Here is an 18,785-nt window from a genome sequence, read left to right on the forward strand (position 1 = left end):
GCCAATATAGTCAGGAACCTTTTTTATTAGCTTACATGGTTATAGAAGTAGAAGAGGGCAAAAAAGTGCCTGTATCTCACCTACAGCCATACCACATTGGATACGCCCAATCTTGTCTGATCTTGGAAGCTAAGCAGTGTTGGGCCTGGTTAGTACTTGGGTGGGAGACCACATGGGATCACCAGGTGCTGTTGGTTTTTTCCCATTACTGGCAAATTGTTTTTATTCTCTAGCTATTTAAATTGGAAACTTTTTCTTTTTATTGCCAATACAGACATTTGGGAGAGGTCAAACAGACACAATAGCCATCACCTAAAGACTTACCACACTGTTTAGGCCCAATTCCAACTGCTTTTGGTAGCTAAACAGTGTTGAGCCTCTTTAGTAGTTTAATTTGAGACCACCTGCTTATATTATGTCCTGTAGGTCTTTTTACATTACCAACATATGATTTTTTTCAGTAAGCCAATATAGTCAGGAACCTTTTTTATTAGCTTACATGGTTATAGAAGTAGAAGAGGGTAAAAAAGTGCCTGTATCTCACCTACAGCCATACCACATTGGATACGCCCAATCTCGTCTGATCTTGGAAGCTAAGCAGTGTTGGGCCTGGTTAGTACTTGGGTGGGAGACCACATGGGATCAACAGGTGCTGTAGGCGTTTTTCCATTACTGGCAAATTGTTTTTATTCTCTAGCTATTTAAATTGGAAAAAAATTTTTATTGCTAGTACAGAAATTTGGGAGAGGTCAAACAGACACAATAGCCATCAACTAAAAACTTACCACACTGTTTCGGACCAATTCCAACTGCTTTTGGAAGCTAAACAGTGTTGAGCCTCTTTAGTAGTTTAATTTGAGACCACCTGCTAATATTATGTCCTGTAGGTCTTTTTACATTAATAACACATGATTTTTTTCAGTAAGCCAATATAGTTAGGAACCTTTTTTATTAGCTTACCTGGTAATAGAAGTAGAAGAGGGCAAAAAAGTGCCTGTGTCTCACTTACAGCCATACCACATTAGATACGCCCAATCTTGTCTGATCTTGGAAGCTAAGCAGTGATGGGCCTGGTTAGTACTTGGGTGGGAGACCACATGGGAACACCAGGTGCTGTATGTTTTTTCCCATTACTTGCAAATTGTTTTTATTCTCTAGCTATTTAAATTGGAAACTTTTTTTTATTGCTAGTACAGACATTTGGGAGAGGTCAAACAGACACAATAGCAATCAACTAAAAACTTACCACACTGTTTCGGACCAATTCCAACTGCTTTTGGAAGCTAAACAGTGTTGAGCCTCTTTAGTAGTTTAATTTGAGACCACCTGCTAATATTATGTCCTGTAGGTCTTTTTACATTACCAACACATGATTTTTTTCAGTAAGCCAATATAGTTAGGAACCTTTTTTATTAGCTTACCTGGTTATAGAAGTAGAAGAGGGCAAAAAAGTGCCTGTATCTCACCTACAGCCATACCACATTGGATACGCCCAATCTCGTCTGATCTTGGAAGCTAAGCAGTGTTGGGCCTGGTTAGTACTTGGGTGGGAGACCACATGGGAACACCAGGTGCTGTAGGTTTTTTCCCATTACTTGGCAAATTGTTTTTATTCTCTAGCTATTTAAATTGGAAACTTTTTCTTTTTATTACCAATACAGACATTTGGGAGAGGTCAAACAGACACAATAACCATCACCTAAAGACTTACCACACTGTTTTGGCCCAATTCCAACTGCTTTTGGCAGCTAAACAGTGTTGAGCCTCTTTAGTAGTTTAATTTGAGACCACCTGCTAATATTATGTCCTGTAGGTCTTTTTACATTACCAACATATGATTTTTTTCAGTAAGCCAATATAGTCAGGAACCGTTTTTATTAGCTTACATGGTTATAGAAGTAGAAGAGGGCAAAAAAGTGCCTGTATCTCACCTACAGCCATACCACATTGGATACGCCCAATCTCGTCTGATCTTGGAAGCTAAGCAGTGTTGGGCCTGGTTAGTACTTGGGTGGGAGACCACATGGAATCACCAGGTGCTGTAGGTTTTTTTCCCATTACTGGCAAATTGTTTTTATTCTCTAGCTATTTAAATTGGAAACTTTTTCTTTTTATTGCCAATACAGACATTTGGGAGAGGTCAAACAGACACAATAGCCATCACCTAAAGACTTACCACACTGTTTAGGCCCAATTCCAACTGCTTTTGGCAGCTAAACAGTGTTGAGCCTCTTTAGTAGTTTAATTTGAGACCACCTGCTAATATTATGTCCTGTAGGTCTTTTTACATTACCAACACATGATTTTTTTCAGTAAGCCAATATAGTTAGGAACCTTTTTTATTAGCTTACCTGGTTATAGAAGTAGAAAAGGGCAAAAAAGTGCCTGTATCTCACCTACAGCCATACCACATTGGATACGCCCAATCTCGTCTGATCTTGGAAGCTAAGCAGTGTTGGGCCTGGTTAGTACTTGGGTGGGAGACCACATGGGATCACCAGGTGCTGTAGGTGTTTTTCCATTACTGGCAAATTGTTTTTTTTCTCTAGCTATTTAAATTGGAAAAAAATTTTTTATTGCTAGTACAGACATTTGGGAGAGGTCAAACAGACACAATAGCCATCAACTAAAAACTTACCACTCTGTTTCGGACCAATTCCAACTGCTTTTGGAAGCTAAACAGTGTTGAGCCTCTTTAGTAGTTTAATTTGAGACCACCTGCTAATATTATGTCCTGTAGGTCTTTTTACATTACCAACACATGATTTTTTTCAGTAAGCCAATATAGTTAGGAACCTTTTTTATTAGCTTACCTGGTAATAGAAGTAGAAGAGGGCAAAAAAGTGCCTGTGTCTCACTTACAGCCATACCACATTAGATACGCCCAATCTCGTCTGATCTTGGAAGCTAAGCAGTGATGGGCCTGGTTAGTACTTGGGTGGGAGACCACATGGGAACACCAGGTGCTGTATGTTTTTTTCCCATTACTGGCAAATTGTTTTTATTCTCTAGCTATTTAAATTGGAAACTTTTTTTTTTATTGCTAGTACAGACATTTGGGAGAGGTCAAACAGACACAATAGCAATCAACTAAAAACTTACCACACTGTTTCGGACCAATTCCAACTGCTTTTGGAAGCTAAACAGTGTTGAGCCTCTTTAGTAGTTTAATTTGAGACCACCTGCTAATATTATGTCCTGTAGGTCTTTTTACATTACCAACACATGATTTTTTTCAGTAAGCCAATATAGTTAGGAACCTTTTTTATAAGCTTACCTGGTTATAGAAGTAGAAGAGGGCAAAAAAGTGCCTGTATCTCACCTACAGCCATACCACATTGGATACGCCCAATCTCGTCTGATCTTGGAAGCTAAGCAGTGTTGGGCCTGGTTAGTACTTGGGCCTGGTTAGTACTTGGGTGGGAGACCACATGGGAACACCAGGTGCTGTAGGTTTTTTCCCATTACTGGGCAAATTGTTTTTATTCTCTAGCTATTTAAATTGGAAACTTTTTCTTTTTATTACCAATACAGACATTTGGGAGAGGTCAAACAGACACAACAACCATCACCTAAAGACTTACCACACTGTTTCGGCCCAATTCCAACTGCTTTTGGCAGCTAAACAGTGTTAAGAATCTTTAGTAGTTTAATTTGAGACCACCTGCTAATATTATGTCCTGTAGGTCTTTTTACATTACCAACATATGATTTTTTTCAGTAAGCCAATATAGTCAGGAACCTTTTTATTAGCTTACATGGTTATAGAAGTAGAAGAGGGCAAAAAAGTGCCTGTATCTCACCTACAGCCATACCACATTGGATACGCCCAATCTCGTCTGATCTTGGAAGCTAAGCAGTGTTGGGCCTGGTTAGTACTTGGGTGGGAGACCACATGGGATCAACAGGTGCTGTAGGCGTTTTTCCATTACTGGCAAATTGTTTTTATTCTCTAGCTATTTAAATTGGAAAAAAAATTTTATTGCTAGTACAGAAATTTGGGAGAGGTCAAACAGACACAAAAGCCATCAACTAAAAACTTACCACACTGTTTCGGACCAATTCCAACTGCTTTTGGAAGCTAAACAGTGTTGAGCCTCTTAAGTAGTTTAATTTGAGACCACCTGCTAATATTATGTCCTGTAGGTCTTTTTACATTAATAACACATGATTTTTTTCAGTAAGCCAATATAGTTAGGAACCTTTTTTATTAGCTTACCTGGTAATAGAAGTAGAAGAGGGCAAAAAAGTGCCTGTGTCTCACTTACAGCCATACCACATTAGATACGCCCAATCTTGTCTGATCTTGGAAGCTAAGCAGTGATGGGCCTGGTTAGTACTTGGGTGGGAGACCACATGGGAACACCAGGTGCTGTATGTTTTTTCCCATTACTTGCAAATTGTTTTTATTCTCTAGCTATTTAAATTGGAAACTTTTTTTTATTGCTAGTACAGACATTTGGGAGAGGTCAAACAGACACAATAGCAATCAACTAAAAACTTACCACACTGTTTCGGACCAATTCCAACTGCTTTTGGAAGCTAAACAGTGTTGAGCCTCTTTAGTAGTTTAATTTGAGACCACCTGCTAATATTATGTCCTGTAGGTCTTTTTACATTACCAACACATGATTTTTTTCAGTAAGCCAATATAGTTAGGAACCTTTTTTATTAGCTTACCTGGTTATAGAAGTAGAAGAGGGCAAAAAAGACTCTGTATCTCACCTAAAGCCATACCACATTGGATACGCCCAATCTCGTCTGATCTTGGAAGCTAAGCAGTGTTGGGCCTGGTTAGTACTTGGGTGGGAGACCACATGGGAACACCAGGTGCTGTAGGTTTTTTCCTATTACTGGGCAAATTGTTTTTATTCTCTAGCTATTTAAATTGGAAACTTTTTCTTTTTATTACCAATACAGACATTTGGGAGAGGTCAAACAGACACAATAACCATCACCTAAAGACTTACCACACTGTTTCGGCCCAATTCCAACTGCTTTTGGTAGCTAAACAGTGTTGAGCCTCTTTAGTAGTTTAATTTGAGACCACCTGCTTATATTATGTCCTGTAGGTCTTTTTACATTACCAACATATGATTTTTTTCAGTAAGCCAATATAGTCAGGAACCTTTTTTATTAGCTTACATGGTTATAGAAGTAGAAGAGGGCAAAAAAGTGCCTGTATCTCACCTACAGCCATACCACATTGGATACGCCCAATCTTGTCTGATCTTGGAAGCTAAGCAGTGTTGGGCCTGGTTAGTACTTGTGGGAGACCACATGGGATCACCAGGTGCTGTTGGTTTTTTCCCATTACTGGCAAATTGTTTTTATTCTCTAGCTATTTAAATTGGAAACTTTTTCTTTTTATTGCCAATACAGACATTTGGGAGAGGTCAAACAGACACAATAGCCATCACCTAAAGACTTACCACACTGTTTAGGCCCAATTCCAACTGCTTTTGGTAGCTAAACAGTGTTGAGCCTCTTTAGTAGTTTAATTTGAGACCACCTGCTTATATTATGTCCTGTAGGTCTTTTTACATTACCAACATATGATTTTTTTCAGTAAGCCAATATAGTCAGGAACTTTTTTTATTAGCTTACATGGTTATAGAAGTAGAAGAGGGTAAAAAAGTGCCTGTATCTCACCTACAGCCATACCACATTGGATACGCCCAATCTCGTCTGATCTTGGAAGCTAAGCAGTGTTGGGCCTGGTTAGTACTTGGGTGGGAGACCACATGGGATCAACAGGTGCTGTAGGCGTTTTTCCATTACTGGCAAATTGTTTTTATTCTCTAGCTATTTAAATTGGAAAAAAAATTTTATTGCTAGTACAGAAATTTGGGAGAGGTCAAACAGACACAATAGCCATCAACTAAAAACTTACCACACTGTTTCGGACCAATTCCAACTGCTTTTGGAAGCTAAACAGTGTTGAGCCTCTTTAGTAGTTTAATTTGAGACCACCTGCTAATATTATGTCCTGTAGGTCTTTTTACATTAATAACACATGATTTTTTTCAGTAAGCCAATATAGTTAGGAACCTTTTTTATTAGCTTACCTGGTAATAGAAGTAGAAGAGGGCAAAAAAGTGCCTGTGTCTCACTTACAGCCATACCACATTAGATACGCCCAATCTTGTCTGATCTTGGAAGCTAAGCAGTGATGGGCCTGGTTCGTACTTGGGTGGGAGACCACATGGGAACACCAGGTGCTGTATGTTTTTTCCCATTACTTGCAAATTGTTTTTATTCTCTAGCTATTTAAATTGGAAACTTTTTTTTATTGCTAGTACAGACATTTGGGAGAGGTCAAACAGACACAATAGCAATCAACTAAAAACTTACCACACTGTTTCGGACCAATTCCAACTGCTTTTGGAAGCTAAACAGTGTTGAGCCTCTTTAGTAGTTTAATTTGAGACCACCTGCTAATATTATGTCCTGTAGGTCTTTTTACATTACCAACACATGATTTTTTTCAGTAAGCCAATATAGTTAGGAACCTTTTTTATTAGCTTACCTGGTTATAGAAGTAGAAGAGGGCAAAAAAGTGCCTGTATCTCACCTACAGCCATACCACATTGGATACGCCCAATCTCGTTTGATCTTGGAAGCTAAGCAGTGTTGGGCCTGGTTAGTACTTGGGTGGGAGACCACATGGGATCACCAGGTGCTGTAGGTGTTTTTCCATTACTGGCAAATTGTTTTTATTCTCTAGCTATTTAAATTGGAATTTTTTTTTTATTGCTAGTACAGACATTTGGGAGAGGTCAAACAGACACAATAGCCATCAACTAAAAACTTACCACACTGTTTCGGACCAATTCCAACTGCTTTTGGAAGCTAAACAGTGTTGAGCCTCTTTAGTAGTTTAATTTGAGACCACCTGCTAATATTATGTCCTGTAGGTCTTTTTACATTACCAACACATGATTTTTTTCAGTAAGCCAATATAGTTAGGAACCTTTTTTTATTAGCTTACCTGGTTATAGAAGTAGAAGAGGGCAAAAAAGAGCCTGTGTCTCACCTACAGCCATACCACATTGGATACGCCCAATCTCGTCTGATCTTGGAAGCTAATCAGTGTTGGGCCTGGTTATTACTTAGGTGGGAGACCACATGGGAACACCAGGTGCTGTAGGTTTTTTCCCATTACTTGGCAAATTGTTTTTATTCTCTAGCTATTTAAATTGGAAACTTTTTCTTTTTATTACCAATACAGACATTTGGGAGAGGTCAAACAGACACAACAACCATCACCTAAAGACTTACCACACTGTTTAGGCCCAATTCCAACTGCTTTTGGCAGCTAAACAGTGTTGAGAATCTTTAGTAGTTTAATTTGAGACCACCTGCTAATATTATGTCCTGTAGGTCTTTTTACATTACCAACATATGATTTTTTTCAGTAAGCCAATATAGTCAGGAACCTTTTTTATTAGCTTACATGGTTATAGAAGTAGAAGAGGGCAAAAATGTGCCTGTATCTCACCTACAGCCATACCACATTGGATACGCCCAATCTCGTCTGATCTTGGAAGCTAAGCAGTGTTGGGCCTGGTTAGTACTTGGGTGGGAGACCACATGGGATCAACAGGTGCTGTAGGCGTTTTTCCATTACTGGCAAATTGTTTTTATTCTCTAGCTATTTAAATTGGAAAAAAAATTTTATTGCTAGTACAGAAATTTGGGAGAGGTCAAACAGACACAAAAGCCATCAACTAAAAACTTACCACACTGTTTCGGACCAATTCCAACTGCTTTTGGAAGCTAAACAGTGTTGAGCCTCTTTAGTAGTTTAATTTGAGACCACCTGCTAATATTATGTCCTGTAGGTCTTTTTACATTAATAACACATGATTTTTTTCAGTAAGCCAATATAGTTAGGAACCTTTTTTATTAGCTTACCTGGTAATAGAAGTAGAAGAGGGCAAAAAAGTGCCTGTCTCTCACTTACAGCCATACCACATTAGATACGCCCAATCTTGTCTGATCTTGGAAGCTAAGCAGTGATGGGCCTGGTTAGTACTTGGGTGGGAGACCACATGGGAACACCAGGTGCTGTATGTTTTTTCCCATTACTTGCAAATTGTTTTTATTCTCTAGCTATTTAAATTGGAAACTTTTTTTTATTGCTAGTACAGACATTTGGGAGAGGTCAAACAGACACAATAGCAATCAACTGAAAACTTACCACACTGTTTCGGACCAATTCCAACTGCTTTTGGAAGCTAAACAGTGTTGAGCCTCTTTAGTAGTTTAATTTGAGACCACCTGCTAATATTATGTCCTGTAGGTCTTTTTACATTACCAACACATGATTTTTTTCAGTAAGCCAATATAGTTAGGAACCTTTTTTATTAGCTTACCTGGTTATAGAAGTAGAAGAGGGCAAAAAAGACTCTGTATCTCACCTACAGCCATACCACATTGGATACGCCCAATCTCGTCTGATCTTGGAAGCTAAGCAGTGTTGGGCCTGGTTAGTACTTGGGTGGGAGACCACATGGGAACACCAGGTGCTGTAGGTTTTTTCCCATTACAGGGCAAATTGTTTTTATTCTCTAGCTATTTAAATTGGAAACTTTTTCTTTTTATTACCAATACAGACATTTGGGAGAGGTCAAACCGACACAATAACCATCACCTAAAGACTTACCACACTGTTTCGGCCCAATTCCAACTGCTTTTGGCAGCTAAACAGTGTTGAGCCTCTTTAGTAGTTTAATTTGAGACCACCTGCTAATATTATGTCCTGTAGGTCTTTTTACATTACCAACATATGATTTTTTTCAGTAAGCCAATATAGTCAGGAACCTTTTTTATTAGCTTACATGGTTATAGAAGTAGAAGAGGGCAAAAAAGTGCCTGTATCTCACCTACAGCCATACCACATTGGATACGCCCAATCTTGTCTGATCTTGGAAGCTAAGCAGTGTTGGGCCTGGTTAGTACTTGGGTGGGAGACCACATGGGATCACCAGGTGCTGTAGGTTTTTTCCCATTACTGGCAAATTGTTTTTATTCTCTAGCTATTTAAATTGGAAACTTTTTCTTTTTATTGCCAATACAGACATTTGGGAGAGGTCAAACAGACACAATAGCCATCACCTAAAGACTTACCACACTGTTTAGGCCCAATTCCAACTGCTTTTGGCAGCTAAACAGTGTTGAGCCTCTTTAGTAGTTTAATTTGAGACCACCTGCTAATATTATGTCCTGTAGGTCTTTTTACATTACCAACATATGATTTTTTTCAGTAAGCCAATATAGTCAGGAACCTTTTTTATTAGCTTACATGGTTATAGAAGTAGAAGAGGGCAAAAAAGTGCCTGTATCTCACCTACAGCCATACCACATTGGATACGCCCAATCTCGTCTGATCTTGGAAGCTAAGCAGTGTTGGGCCTGGTTAGTACTTGGTTGGGAGACCACATGGGATCAACAGGTGCTGTAGGCGTTTTTCCATTACTGGCAAATTGTTTTTATTCTCTAGCTATTTAAATTGGAAAAAAAATTTTATTGCTAGTACAGAAATTTGGGAGAGGTCAAACAGACACAATAGCAATCAACTAAAAACTTACCACACTGTTTCGGACCAATTCCAACTGCTTTTGGAAGCTAAACAGTGTTGAGCCTCTTTAGTAGTTTAATTTGAGACCACCTGCTAATATTATGTCCTGTAGGTCTTTTTACATTACCAACACATGATTTTTTTCAGTAAGCCAATATAGTTAGGAACCTTTTTTATTAGCTTACCTGGTTATAGAAGTAGAAGAGGGCAAAAAAGACTCTGTATCTCACCTAAAGCCATACCACATTGGATACGCCCAATCTCGTCTGATCTTGGAAGCTAAGCAGTGTTGGGCCTGGTTAGTACTTGGGTGGGAGACCACATGGGAACACCAGGTGCTGTAGGTTTTTTCCCATTACTGGGCAAATTGTTTTTATTCTCTAGCTATTTAAATTGGAAACTTTTTCTTTTTATTACCAATACAGACATTTGGGAGAGGTCAAACAGACACAATAACCATCACCTAAAGACTTACCACACTGTTTCGGCCCAATTCCAACTGCTTTTGGCAGCTAAACAGTGTTGAGCCTCTTTAGTAGTTTAATTTGAGACCACCTGCTAATATTATGTCCTGTAGGTCTTTTTACATTACCAACATATGATTTTTTTCAGTAAGCCAATATAGTCAGGAACCTTTTTTATTAGCTTACATGGTTATAGAAGTAGAAGAGGGCAAAAAAGTGCCTGTATCTCACCTACAGCCATACCACATTGGATACGCCCAATCTTGTCTGATCTTGGAAGCTAAGCAGTGTTGGGCCTGGTTAGTACTTGGGTGGGAGACCACATGGGATCACCAGGTGCTGTTGGTTTTTTCCCATTACTGGCAAATTGTTTTTATTCTCTAGCTATTTAAATTGGAAACTTTTTCTTTTTATTGCCAATACAGACATTTGGGAGAGGTCAAACAGACACAATAGCCATCACCTAAAGACTTACCACACTGTTTAGGCCCAATTCCAACTGCTTTTGGTAGCTAAACAGTGTTGAGCCTCTTTAGTAGTTTAATTTGAGACCACCTGCTTATATTATGTCCTGTAGGTCTTTTTACATTACCAACATATGATTTTTTTCAGTAAGCCAATATAGTCAGGAACCTTTTTTATTAGCTTACATGGTTATAGAAGTAGAAGAGGGTAAAAAAGTGCCTGTATCTCACCTACAGCCATACCACATTGGATACGCCCAATCTCGTCTGATCTTGGAAGCTAAGCAGTGTTGGGCCTGGTTAGTACTTGGGTGGGAGACCACATGGGATCAACAGGTGCTGTAGGCGTTTTTCCATTACTGGCAAATTGTTTTTATTCTCTAGCTATTTAAATTGGAAAAAAAATTTTATTGCTAGTACAGAAATTTGGGAGAGGTCAAACAGACACAATAGCCATCAACTAAAAACTTACCACACTGTTTCGGACCAATTCCAACTGCTTTTGGAAGCTAAACAGTGTTGAGCCTCTTTAGTAGTTTAATTTGAGACCACCTGCTAATATTATGTCCTGTAGGTCTTTTTACATTAATAACACATGATTTTTTTCAGTAAGCCAATATAGTTAGGAACCTTTTTTATTAGCTTACCTGGTAATAGAAGTAGAAGAGGGCAAAAAAGTGCCTGTGTCTCACTTACAGCCATACCACATTAGATACGCCCAATCTTGTCTGATCTTGGAAGCTAAGCAGTGATGGGCCTGGTTAGTACTTGGGTGGGAGACCACATGGGAACACCAGGTGCTGTATGTTTTTTCCCATTACTTGCAAATTGTTTTTATTCTCTAGCTATTTAAATTGGAAACTTTTTTTTATTGCTAGTACAGACATTTGGGAGAGGTCAAACAGACACAATAGCAATCAACTAAAAACTTACCACACTGTTTCGGACCAATTCCAACTGCTTTTGGAAGCTAAACAGTGTTGAGCCTCTTTAGTAGTTTAATTTGAGACCACCTGCTAATATTATGTCCTGTAGGTCTTTTTACATTACCAACACATGATTTTTTTCAGTAAGCCAATATAGTTAGGAACCTTTTTTATTAGCTTACCTGGTTATAGAAGTAGAAGAGGGCAAAAAAGTGCCTGTATCTCACCTACAGCCATACCACATTGGATACGCCCAATCTCGTCTGATCTTGGAAGCTAAGCAGTGTTGGGCCTGGTTAGTACTTGGGTGGGAGACCACATGGGATCACCAGGTGCTGTAGGTGTTTTTCCATTACTGGCAAATTGTTTTTATTCTCTAGCTATTTAAATTGGAATTTTTTTTTTATTGCTAGTACAGACATTTGGGAGAGGTCAAACAGACACAATAGCCATCAACTAAAAACTTACCACACTGTTTCGGACCAATTCCAACTGCTTTTGGAAGCTAAACAGTGTTGAGCCTCTTTAGTAGTTTAATTTGAGACCACCTGCTAATATTATGTCCTGTAGGTCTTTTTACATTACCAACACATGATTTTTTTCAGTAAGCCAATATAGTTAGGAACCTTTTTTTATTAGCTTACCTGGTTATAGAAGTAGAAGAGGGCAAAAAAGAGCCTGTGTCTCACCTACAGCCATACCACATTGGATACGCCCAATCTCGTCTGATCTTGGAAGCTAATCAGTGTTGGGCCTGGTTATTACTTAGGTGGGAGACCACATGGGAACACCAGGTGCTGTAGGTTTTTTCCCATTACTTGGCAAATTGTTTTTATTCTCTAGCTATTTAAATTGGAAACTTTTTCTTTTTATTACCAATACAGACATTTGGGAGAGGTCAAACAGACACAATAACCATCACCTAAAGACTTACCACACTGTTTTGGCCCAATTCCAACTGCTTTTGGCAGCTAAACAGTGTTGAGCCTCTTTAGTAGTTTAATTTGAGACCACCTGCTAATATTATGTCCTGTAGGTCTTTTTACATTACCAACATATGATTTTTTTCAGTAAGCCAATATAGTCAGGAACCGTTTTTATTAGCTTACATGGTTATAGAAGTAGAAGAGGGCAAAAAAGTGCCTGTATCTCACCTACAGCCATACCACATTGGATACGCCCAATCTCGTCTGATCTTGGAAGCTAAGCAGTGTTGGGCCTGGTTAGTACTTGGATGGGAGACCACATGGAATCACCAGGTGCTTTAGGTTTTTTTCCCATTACTGGCAAATTGTTTTTATTCTCTAGCTATTTAAATTGGAAACTTTTTCTTTTTATTGCCAATACAGACATTTGGGAGAGGTCAAACAGACACAATAGCCATCACCTAATGACTTACCACACTGTTTAGGCCCAATTCCAACTGCTTTTGGCAGCTAAACAGTGTTGAGCCTCTTTAGTAGTTTAATTTGAGACCACCTGCTAATATTATGTCCTGTAGGTCTTTTTACATTACCAACACATGATTTGGTACTTATGTAGTATCTGGGCTGCCGATTTTTTGATTGTATGCCTTAAGTTAAGGCATACAATCAGATGTGATGCGATGCGATATCGCATCGCATCGCATACGATGCGATGCGATGCGATGCGATGCGATGACCCGATTTTTCCATAGGATTCAATGTTAAAATGGACTGAGTCCATTTTAACATGGAATTCAATGGGAAAAAGGGGTCCTTTTCATACCCCTACTATCCAAGTGGGCATGGAGTTGGATATAAACCTGTGGCGAGCGTAGCGAGCCACCGAGCCCGAAGCGTGGCGAGCGAAGCGAGCCCCGCGAGGGGACGGTATTCTGTGTCCCCTCGCGGGGCTCGCTACGCTCGCCACGCTTCGGGCTCGGTGGCTCGCTACGCTCGCCACAGGTTTATATCCAACTCCATGCCCACTTGGATAGTAGGGGTATGAAAAGGACCCCTTTTTCCCATTGAATTCCATGTTAAAATGGACTCAGTCCATTTTAACATTGAATCCTATGGAAAAATCGGGTCCATCGCATCGCATCGCATCGCATCGCATCGCATGCGATTTGGTCGGGTGCGATGCGATGCGATGGACCCGATTTCAAAATCGGCAGCCCAGTTACTACATAAGTACCCATGATTTTTTTCAGTAAGCCAATATAGTTAGGAACCTTTTTTATTAGCTTACCTGGTTATAGAAGTAGAAAAGGGCAAAAAAGTGCCTGTATCTCACCTACAGCCATACCACATTGGATACGCCCAATCTCGTCTGATCTTGGAAGCTAAGCAGTGTTGGGCCTGGTTAGTACTTGGGTGGGAGACCACATGGGATCACCAGGTGCTGTAGGTGTTTTTCCATTACTGGCAAATTGTTTTTATTCTCTAGCTATTTAAATTGGAAATTTTTTTTTATTGCTAGTACAGACATTTGGGAGAGGTCAAACAGACACAATAGCCATCAACTAAAAACTTACCACTCTGTTTCGTACCAATTCCAACTGCTTTTGGAAGCTAAACAGTGTTGAGCCTCTTTAGTAGTTTAATTTGAGACCACCTGCTAATATTATGTCCTGTAGGTCTTTTTACATTACCAACACATGATTTTTTTCAGTAAGCCAATATAGTTAGGAACCTTTTTTATTAGCTTACCTGGTAATAGAAGTAGAAGAGGGCAAAAAAGTGCCTGTGTCTCACTTACAGCCATACCACATTAGATACGCCCAATCTTGTCTGATCTTGGAAGCTAAGCAGTGATGGGCCTGGTTAGTACTTGGGTGGGAGACCACATGGGAACACCAGGTGCTGTATGTTTTTTTCCCATTACTGGCAAATTGTTTTTATTCTCTAGCTATTTAAATTGGAAACTTTTTTTTATTGCTAGTACAGACATTTGGGAGAGGTCAAACAGACACAATAGCAATCAACTAAAAACTTACCACACTGTTTCGGACCAATTCCAACTGCTTTTGGAAGCTAAACAGTGTTGAGCCTCTTTAGTAGTTTAATTTGAGACCACCTGCTAATATTATGTCCTGTAGGTCTTTTTACATTACCAACACATGATTTTTTTCAGTAAGCCAATATAGTTAGGAACCTTTTTTATTAGCTTACCTGGTTATAGAAGTAGAAGAGGGCAAAAAAGACTCTGTATTTCAACTACAGCCATACCACATTGGATACGCCCAATCTCGTCTGATCTTGGAAGCTAAGCAGTGTTGGGCCTGGTTAGTACTTGGGCCTGGTTAGTACTTGGGTGGGAGACCACATGGGAACACCAGGTGCTGTAGGTTTTTTCCCATTACTGGGCAAATTGTTTTTATTCTCTAGCTATTTAAATTGGAAACTTTTTCTTTTTATTACCAATACAGACATTTGGGAGAGGTCAAACAGACACAATAACTATCACCTAAAGACTTACCACACTGTTTCGGCCCAATTCCAACTGCTTTTGGCAGCTAAACAGTGTTGAGAATCTTTAGTAGTTTAATTTGAGACCACCTGCTAATATTATGTCCTGTAGGTCTTTTTACATTACCAACATATGATTTTTTTCAGTAAGCCAATATAGTCAGGAACCTTTTTTATTAGCTTACATGGTTATAGAAGTAGAAGAGGGCAAAAATGTGCCTGTATCTCACCTACAGCCATACCACATTGGATACGCCCAATCTCGTCTGATCTTGGAAGCTAAGCAGTGTTGGGCCTGGTTAGTACTTGGGTGGGAGACCACATGGGATCAACAGGTGCTGTAGGCGTTTTTCCATTACTGGCAAATTGTTTTTATTCTCTAGCTATTTAAATTGGAAAAAAATTTTTATTGCTAGTACAGAAATTTGGGAGAGGTCAAACAGACACAAAAGCCATCAACTAAAAACTTACCACACTGTTTCGGACCAATTCCAACTGCTTTTGGAAGCTAAACAGTGTTGAGCCTCTTTAGTAGTTTAATTTGAGACCACCTGCTAATATTATGTCCTGTAGGTCTTTTTACATTAATAACACATGATTTTTTTCAGTAAGCCAATATAGTTAGGAACCTTTTTTATTAGCTTACCTGGTAATAGAAGTAGAAGAGGGCAAAAAAGTGCCTGTGTCTCACTTACAGCCATACCACATTAGATACGCCCAATCTTGTCTGATCTTGGAAGCTAAGCAGTGATGGGCCTGGTTAGTACTTGGGTGGGAGACCACATGGGAACACCAGGTGCTGTATGTTTTTTCCCATTACTTGCAAATTGTTTTTATTCTCTAGCTATTTAAATTGGAAACTTTTTTTTATTGCTAGTACAGACATTTGGGAGAGGTCAAACAGACACAATAGCAATCAACTGAAAACTTACCACACTGTTTCGGACCAATTCCAACTGCTTTTGGAAGCTAAACAGTGTTGAGCCTCTTTAGTAGTTTAATTTGAGACCACCTGCTAATATTATGTCCTGTAGGTCTTTTTACATTACCAACACATGATTTTTTTCAGTAAGCCAATATAGTTAGGAACCTTTTTTATTAGCTTACCTGGTTATAGAAGTAGAAGAGGGCAAAAAAGACTCTGTATCTCACCTACAGCCATACCACATTGGATACGCCCAATCTCGTCTGATCTTGGAAGCTAAGCAGTGTTGGGCCTGGTTAGTACTTGGGTGGGAGACCACATGGGAACACCAGGTGCTGTAGGTTTTTTCCCATTACAGGGCAAATTGTTTTTATTCTCTAGCTATTTAAATTGGAAACTTTTTCTTTTTATTACCAATACAGACATTTGGGAGAGGTCAAACCGACACAATAACCATCACCTAAAGACTTACCACACTGTTTCGGCCCAATTCCAACTGCTTTTGGCAGCTAAACAGTGTTGAGCCTCTTTAGTAGTTTAATTTGAGACCACCTGCTAATATTATGTCCTGTAGGTCTTTTTACATTACCAACATATGATTTTTTTCAGTAAGCCAATATAGTCAGGAACCTTTTTTATTAGCTTACATGGTTATAGAAGTAGAAGAGGGCAAAAAAGTGCCTGTATCTCACCTACAGCCATACCACATTGGATACGCCCCATCTTGTCTGATCTTGGAAGCTAAGCAGTGTTGGGCCTGGTTAGTACTTGGGTGGGAGACCACATGGGATCACCAGGTGCTGTAGGTTTTTTCCCATTACTGGCAAATTGTTTTTATTCTCTAGCTATTTAAATTGGAAACTTTTTCTTTTTATTGCCAATACAGACATTTGGGAGAGGTCAAACAGACACAATAGCCATCACCTAAAGACTTACCACACTGTTTAGGCCCAATTCCAACTGCTTTTGGCAGCTAAACAGTGTTGAGCCTCTTTAGTAGTTTAATTTGAGACCACCTGCTAATATTATGTCCTGTAGGTCTTTTTACATTACCAACATATGATTTTTTTCAGTAAGCCAATATAGTCAGGAACCTTTTTTATTAGCTTACATGGTTATAGAAGTAGAAGAGGGCAAAAAAGTGCCTGTATCTCACCTACAGCCATACCACATTGGATACGCCCAATCTCGTCTGATCTTGGAAGCTAAGCAGTGTTGGGCCTGGTTAGTACTTGGTTGGGAGACCACATGGGATCAACAGGTGCTGTAGGCGTTTTTCCATTACTGGCAAATTGTTTTTATTCTCTAGCTATTTAAATTGGAAAAAAATTTTTATTGCTAGTACAGAAATTTGGGAGAGGTCAAACAGACACAATAGCCATCAACTAAAAACTTACCACACTGTTTCGGACCAAATCCAACTGCTTTTGGAAGCTAAACAGTGTTGAGCCTCTTTAGTAGTTTAATTTGAGACCACCTGCTAATATTATGTCCTGTAGGTCTTTTTACATTACCAACACATGATTTTTTTTCAGTAAGCCAATATAGTTAGGAACCTTTTTTATTAGCTTACCTGGTTATAGAAGTAGAAGAGGGCAAAAAAGACTCTGTATCTCACCTACAGCCATACCACATTGGATACGCCCAATCTCGTCTGATCTTGGAAGCTAAGCAGTGTTGGGCCTGGTTAGTACTTGGGTGGGAGACCACATGGGAACACCAGGTGCTGTAGGTTTTTTCCCATTACTGGGCAAATTGTTTTTATTCTCTAGCTATTTAAATTGGAAACTTTTTCTTTTTATTACCAATACAGACATTTGGGAGAGGTCAAACAGACACAATAACCATCACCTAAAGACTTACCACACTGTTTCGGCCCAATTCCAACTGCTTTTGGCAGCTAAACAGTGTTGAGCCTCTTTAGTAGTTTAATTTGAGACCACCTGCTAATATTATGTCCTGTAGGTCTTTTTACATTACCAACATATGATTTTTTTCAGTAAGCCAATATAGTCAGGAACCTTTTTTATTAGCTTACATGGTTATAGAAGTAGAAGAGGGCAAAAAAGTGCCTGTATCTCACCTACAGCCATACCACATTGGATACGCCCAATCTCGTCTGATCTTGGAAGCTAAGCAGTGTTGGGCCTGGTTAGTACTTGGGTGGGATCACCAGGTGCTGTAGGTTTTTTCCCATTACTGGCAAATTGTTTTTATTCTCTAGCTATTTAAATTGGAAACTTTTTCTTTTTATTGCCAATACAGACATTTGGGAGAGGTCAAACAGACACAATAGCCATCACCTAAAGACTTACCACACTGTTTAGGCCCAATTCCAACTGCTTTTGGCAGCTAAACAGTGTTGAGCCTCTTTAGTAGTTTAATTTGAGACCACCTGCTAATATTATGTCCTGTAGGTCTTTTTACATTACCAACACATGATTTTTTTCAGTAAGCCAATATAGTTAGGAACCTTTTTTATTAGCTTACCTGGTTATAGAAGGAGAAGAGGGAAAAAAAGAGCCTTTATCTCACCTACAGCCATACCACATTGGATACGCCCAATCTCGCCTGATCTTGGAAGCTAAGCAGTGTTGGGCCTGGTTAGTACTTGGGTGGGAGACCACATGGGAACACCAGGTGCTGTATGTTTTTTCCCATTACTGGCAAATTGTTTTTATTCTCTAGCTATTTAAATTGGAAACTTTTTGTTTTTATTACCAATACACATATTTGGGAGAGGTCAAACAGACACAATAACCGTCACCTAAAGACTTACCACACTGTTTCGGCCCAATTCCAACTGCTTTTGGCAGCTAAACAGTGTTGAGCCTCTTTAGTAGTTTAATTTGAGACCACCTGCTAATATTATGTCCTGTAGGTCTTTTTACATTACCAACACATGATTTTTTTCAGTAAGCCAAAACAGTTACGAAACTTTTTTATTACCTTACCTGGTTATAGAAGTAGAAGAGGGCAAAAAAGTGCC

At 39.2% G+C, this 18,785-nt stretch overlaps 32 non-coding genes and 7 pseudogenes across 32 annotated transcripts; all 39 read left to right on the top strand.

Annotated features, from left to right (window-relative positions):
* The first annotated feature begins 78 nt into the window (after positions 1–78).
* Positions 79–197, top strand: LOC146027481 (5S ribosomal RNA). Its single transcript, XR_014454881.1, has one exon. It is a non-coding gene; the product is annotated as a 5S ribosomal RNA (ribosomal RNA).
* Positions 198–542: 345 nt separating this feature from the next.
* On the top strand, positions 543–661 carry LOC146027345 (5S ribosomal RNA). Its single transcript, XR_014454749.1, has one exon. It is a non-coding gene; the product is annotated as a 5S ribosomal RNA (ribosomal RNA).
* A 342-nt stretch (positions 662–1,003) lies between these two features.
* LOC146027389 (5S ribosomal RNA) lies at positions 1,004–1,122 on the top strand. Its single transcript, XR_014454792.1, has one exon. It is a non-coding gene; the product is annotated as a 5S ribosomal RNA (ribosomal RNA).
* A 342-nt stretch (positions 1,123–1,464) lies between these two features.
* Positions 1,465–1,583, top strand: LOC146030263 (5S ribosomal RNA). The gene has a single exon (XR_014455762.1). It is a non-coding gene; the product is annotated as a 5S ribosomal RNA (ribosomal RNA).
* Positions 1,584–1,929: 346 nt separating this feature from the next.
* Positions 1,930–2,048, top strand: LOC146034293 (5S ribosomal RNA). Its single transcript, XR_014459699.1, has one exon. It is a non-coding gene; the product is annotated as a 5S ribosomal RNA (ribosomal RNA).
* A 346-nt stretch (positions 2,049–2,394) lies between these two features.
* Positions 2,395–2,513, top strand: LOC146033381 (5S ribosomal RNA). Its single transcript, XR_014458791.1, has one exon. It is a non-coding gene; the product is annotated as a 5S ribosomal RNA (ribosomal RNA).
* Positions 2,514–2,856: 343 nt separating this feature from the next.
* LOC146033868 (5S ribosomal RNA) lies at positions 2,857–2,975 on the top strand. The gene has a single exon (XR_014459277.1). It is a non-coding gene; the product is annotated as a 5S ribosomal RNA (ribosomal RNA).
* Positions 2,976–3,320: 345 nt separating this feature from the next.
* LOC146028940 (5S ribosomal RNA) lies at positions 3,321–3,456 on the top strand (annotated as a pseudogene).
* A 345-nt stretch (positions 3,457–3,801) lies between these two features.
* LOC146027347 (5S ribosomal RNA) lies at positions 3,802–3,920 on the top strand. Its single transcript, XR_014454751.1, has one exon. It is a non-coding gene; the product is annotated as a 5S ribosomal RNA (ribosomal RNA).
* Positions 3,921–4,262: 342 nt separating this feature from the next.
* On the top strand, positions 4,263–4,381 carry LOC146027390 (5S ribosomal RNA). Its single transcript, XR_014454793.1, has one exon. It is a non-coding gene; the product is annotated as a 5S ribosomal RNA (ribosomal RNA).
* Positions 4,382–4,723: 342 nt separating this feature from the next.
* LOC146032669 (5S ribosomal RNA) lies at positions 4,724–4,842 on the top strand. The gene has a single exon (XR_014458093.1). It is a non-coding gene; the product is annotated as a 5S ribosomal RNA (ribosomal RNA).
* A 346-nt stretch (positions 4,843–5,188) lies between these two features.
* On the top strand, positions 5,189–5,305 carry LOC146028821 (5S ribosomal RNA; annotated as a pseudogene).
* Positions 5,306–5,650: 345 nt separating this feature from the next.
* Positions 5,651–5,769, top strand: LOC146027348 (5S ribosomal RNA). The gene has a single exon (XR_014454752.1). It is a non-coding gene; the product is annotated as a 5S ribosomal RNA (ribosomal RNA).
* Positions 5,770–6,111: 342 nt separating this feature from the next.
* On the top strand, positions 6,112–6,230 carry LOC146028135 (5S ribosomal RNA; annotated as a pseudogene).
* Positions 6,231–6,572: 342 nt separating this feature from the next.
* Positions 6,573–6,691, top strand: LOC146033766 (5S ribosomal RNA). The gene has a single exon (XR_014459175.1). It is a non-coding gene; the product is annotated as a 5S ribosomal RNA (ribosomal RNA).
* Positions 6,692–7,034: 343 nt separating this feature from the next.
* Positions 7,035–7,153, top strand: LOC146034084 (5S ribosomal RNA). The gene has a single exon (XR_014459490.1). It is a non-coding gene; the product is annotated as a 5S ribosomal RNA (ribosomal RNA).
* Positions 7,154–7,499: 346 nt separating this feature from the next.
* LOC146027349 (5S ribosomal RNA) lies at positions 7,500–7,618 on the top strand. Its single transcript, XR_014454753.1, has one exon. It is a non-coding gene; the product is annotated as a 5S ribosomal RNA (ribosomal RNA).
* Positions 7,619–7,960: 342 nt separating this feature from the next.
* Positions 7,961–8,079, top strand: LOC146027391 (5S ribosomal RNA). Its single transcript, XR_014454794.1, has one exon. It is a non-coding gene; the product is annotated as a 5S ribosomal RNA (ribosomal RNA).
* Positions 8,080–8,421: 342 nt separating this feature from the next.
* Positions 8,422–8,540, top strand: LOC146030264 (5S ribosomal RNA). The gene has a single exon (XR_014455763.1). It is a non-coding gene; the product is annotated as a 5S ribosomal RNA (ribosomal RNA).
* Positions 8,541–8,886: 346 nt separating this feature from the next.
* On the top strand, positions 8,887–9,005 carry LOC146034383 (5S ribosomal RNA). Its single transcript, XR_014459789.1, has one exon. It is a non-coding gene; the product is annotated as a 5S ribosomal RNA (ribosomal RNA).
* Positions 9,006–9,350: 345 nt separating this feature from the next.
* On the top strand, positions 9,351–9,469 carry LOC146027607 (5S ribosomal RNA). The gene has a single exon (XR_014455000.1). It is a non-coding gene; the product is annotated as a 5S ribosomal RNA (ribosomal RNA).
* A 342-nt stretch (positions 9,470–9,811) lies between these two features.
* Positions 9,812–9,930, top strand: LOC146032670 (5S ribosomal RNA). Its single transcript, XR_014458094.1, has one exon. It is a non-coding gene; the product is annotated as a 5S ribosomal RNA (ribosomal RNA).
* A 346-nt stretch (positions 9,931–10,276) lies between these two features.
* On the top strand, positions 10,277–10,395 carry LOC146027482 (5S ribosomal RNA). The gene has a single exon (XR_014454882.1). It is a non-coding gene; the product is annotated as a 5S ribosomal RNA (ribosomal RNA).
* A 345-nt stretch (positions 10,396–10,740) lies between these two features.
* On the top strand, positions 10,741–10,859 carry LOC146027350 (5S ribosomal RNA). Its single transcript, XR_014454754.1, has one exon. It is a non-coding gene; the product is annotated as a 5S ribosomal RNA (ribosomal RNA).
* A 342-nt stretch (positions 10,860–11,201) lies between these two features.
* On the top strand, positions 11,202–11,320 carry LOC146027392 (5S ribosomal RNA). Its single transcript, XR_014454795.1, has one exon. It is a non-coding gene; the product is annotated as a 5S ribosomal RNA (ribosomal RNA).
* A 342-nt stretch (positions 11,321–11,662) lies between these two features.
* Positions 11,663–11,781, top strand: LOC146033382 (5S ribosomal RNA). Its single transcript, XR_014458792.1, has one exon. It is a non-coding gene; the product is annotated as a 5S ribosomal RNA (ribosomal RNA).
* Positions 11,782–12,124: 343 nt separating this feature from the next.
* LOC146034085 (5S ribosomal RNA) lies at positions 12,125–12,243 on the top strand. The gene has a single exon (XR_014459491.1). It is a non-coding gene; the product is annotated as a 5S ribosomal RNA (ribosomal RNA).
* Positions 12,244–12,589: 346 nt separating this feature from the next.
* On the top strand, positions 12,590–12,708 carry LOC146027803 (5S ribosomal RNA; annotated as a pseudogene).
* Positions 12,709–13,694: 986 nt separating this feature from the next.
* On the top strand, positions 13,695–13,813 carry LOC146033383 (5S ribosomal RNA). Its single transcript, XR_014458793.1, has one exon. It is a non-coding gene; the product is annotated as a 5S ribosomal RNA (ribosomal RNA).
* Positions 13,814–14,155: 342 nt separating this feature from the next.
* Positions 14,156–14,274, top strand: LOC146027393 (5S ribosomal RNA). The gene has a single exon (XR_014454796.1). It is a non-coding gene; the product is annotated as a 5S ribosomal RNA (ribosomal RNA).
* A 343-nt stretch (positions 14,275–14,617) lies between these two features.
* On the top strand, positions 14,618–14,753 carry LOC146029225 (5S ribosomal RNA; annotated as a pseudogene).
* A 346-nt stretch (positions 14,754–15,099) lies between these two features.
* On the top strand, positions 15,100–15,218 carry LOC146027351 (5S ribosomal RNA). The gene has a single exon (XR_014454755.1). It is a non-coding gene; the product is annotated as a 5S ribosomal RNA (ribosomal RNA).
* Positions 15,219–15,560: 342 nt separating this feature from the next.
* LOC146027395 (5S ribosomal RNA) lies at positions 15,561–15,679 on the top strand. Its single transcript, XR_014454798.1, has one exon. It is a non-coding gene; the product is annotated as a 5S ribosomal RNA (ribosomal RNA).
* A 342-nt stretch (positions 15,680–16,021) lies between these two features.
* On the top strand, positions 16,022–16,140 carry LOC146030265 (5S ribosomal RNA). Its single transcript, XR_014455764.1, has one exon. It is a non-coding gene; the product is annotated as a 5S ribosomal RNA (ribosomal RNA).
* Positions 16,141–16,486: 346 nt separating this feature from the next.
* Positions 16,487–16,605, top strand: LOC146027878 (5S ribosomal RNA; annotated as a pseudogene).
* A 345-nt stretch (positions 16,606–16,950) lies between these two features.
* On the top strand, positions 16,951–17,069 carry LOC146027608 (5S ribosomal RNA). Its single transcript, XR_014455001.1, has one exon. It is a non-coding gene; the product is annotated as a 5S ribosomal RNA (ribosomal RNA).
* Positions 17,070–17,412: 343 nt separating this feature from the next.
* On the top strand, positions 17,413–17,531 carry LOC146030266 (5S ribosomal RNA). Its single transcript, XR_014455765.1, has one exon. It is a non-coding gene; the product is annotated as a 5S ribosomal RNA (ribosomal RNA).
* A 346-nt stretch (positions 17,532–17,877) lies between these two features.
* Positions 17,878–17,984, top strand: LOC146029437 (5S ribosomal RNA; annotated as a pseudogene).
* Positions 17,985–18,329: 345 nt separating this feature from the next.
* Positions 18,330–18,448, top strand: LOC146033363 (5S ribosomal RNA). The gene has a single exon (XR_014458772.1). It is a non-coding gene; the product is annotated as a 5S ribosomal RNA (ribosomal RNA).
* Positions 18,449–18,785: the final 337 nt, after the last annotated feature.

This window comes from Crinia signifera, chromosome 8 (genome assembly GCF_055691185.1).
Source record: "Crinia signifera chromosome 8, ASM5569118v1, whole genome shotgun sequence".
In the NCBI taxonomy this organism is placed as follows: Eukaryota; Metazoa; Chordata; class Amphibia; order Anura; family Myobatrachidae; genus Crinia; species Crinia signifera.